We start from the raw sequence: 1911 nt of genomic DNA, 5'->3' as shown, positions 1-1911 counted from the left end.
ATGGGAGCTATGGAACCTTTCCCCAGAATACATGCTGGCCCCATCAGAACATCAGGGTTCAGTCTCTTAAGAGATGTTCCTCTGTTTGTGCTACACACCCAAATAATCCATCTCAGTCCACTGTCGGACAACTTCCAGGAATGACAGTGGCTGCAGTCTAGCTGGAAAAACACTGAAGTAGGAGTCAGCAGACCCTGGGACTCTTTTGACTCAGCCACTAACAACTTAATGTGGCCTTGGGGGGGAAAAAAAAGCTGGAGCGACCATGCCTGTAATCCCAGCACTTTGGGAGGTCGATGTGGGAGGATTGCTTGAGCCCACGAGTTTGAGAGCAGCCTGGGCAACATAGCAAGAGCCCATCTCTACAAAAAATTCAAAACATTTTCCAGGTGTGGCAGTGTCCCCCTGTGGTCCCAGCTACTCGGGAGGCTAAAGTGGGAGGATCACTTGAGTCCCAGAGGTCAAGACTGCAGTGAGCCAAGGTCATGCCACTGCACTCAAGCTTGGGCTTCAAAGTGAGACACACTGTCTCAGTAAAAAAAGCTGGAGCTTTTGTTTCACATTTGTAAAAGGTAAATGATATTATCTCCTTCATGGAGTTACTGTGAGGATGGAAGTACAATTATTTCTTTTCCCTCTCCTTTTAGAAATACAATGAGATAGGCATAGTGGCCAGGTGAGGTGGCTCATGCCTGTAATCCCAGCACTTTGGGAGGCTGAGGCGGGTGGATCACCTGAGGTCAGGAGTTCAAGACCAGCCTGGCCAACATGGTGAAACCCTGACTCCACTAAAACTACAAAAATTAGCCCAGCGTGGTGGCATGTGCCTACAATCTCAGCTACTTAGGAAGCTGAGGCAGGAGAATTGCTTGAACCCAGGAGGTGGCGGTTGTAGTGAGCCGAGATCATCCCACTGCACTCCAGCCTTGGAGACAGAGCAACACTCCATCTCAAAAGACAAACAAACAAACAAAAAAAACCCTGGTGTTGTGGCTCATGCCTGTGATCTCAGCACTTTGGGAGGCCGAGTTTAATGGATCACCTGAGGTCAGGAGTTCAAGACCAGCCTGACCAACATGCAGAAACTCCACCTCTACTAAAAATACAAAATTAGCCAAGCATGGTGGCAAGTGCCTGTAATCCCAGCTACTTGGGGGGCTGAGGCAGGAGAATTGCTTCAACCTGGGAAGCGGAGGTTGCAGTGAGCCGAGATTGCACTCCAGCATGGACAATGAGAAGGAAACTCCGTCTCAAAAATAATAATAATTACATAGGCATAGTGCACAAGACAATGTCAGGTGACACCTGCGCCACAACTTAACACCACTTTGAGTCTGGACAGACGACGTAGGTCTCTGTGCCTCAGTTTTTCCACCTGTCAGATAGGAATCATATGAGGATGTTCTCCTAAGATGATGCTCAAGGCTAAATAATGTTACCCACAAACGTGCCTAGACCAGCACCTCCTGCATTTTAAATACTCTTCCCTTTTGGCTGTTGTTGTTACTGCTATTATTTTACTAACTGGAGTGATTTCTAGCCTGCAAAAATAGGATCCAAAGTTTGTGAACAAGACCATTATTCCTTACCAACTGATTAATAACCCCGATTTTTCATTTTCTTTGAATGGAAAGCGACATTTCCATATACATATATATATATATATATATATACATATATATATATATATATAAAAATGTGTGTGTATATATATATATATATACACACACACACACATATATATAAATGTATATATAAATGTGTGTGTATATATATATAAATGTATATATATAAATATATATATAAAAATATATATATATGTATATATATATAAATATATATATATAAATATATATATATGTATATATATACATATATATGTATATATATATGTATATATATAAATATATA

This window comes from Cebus imitator, unplaced genomic scaffold, assembly GCF_001604975.1.
Source record: "Cebus imitator isolate Cc_AM_T3 unplaced genomic scaffold, Cebus_imitator-1.0 Scaffold25, whole genome shotgun sequence".
Classification (NCBI taxonomy): domain Eukaryota; kingdom Metazoa; phylum Chordata; class Mammalia; order Primates; family Cebidae; genus Cebus; species Cebus imitator.
The sequence above is the reverse complement of the archived record's forward strand: the minus strand, read 5'-3'. Positions refer to the sequence as shown.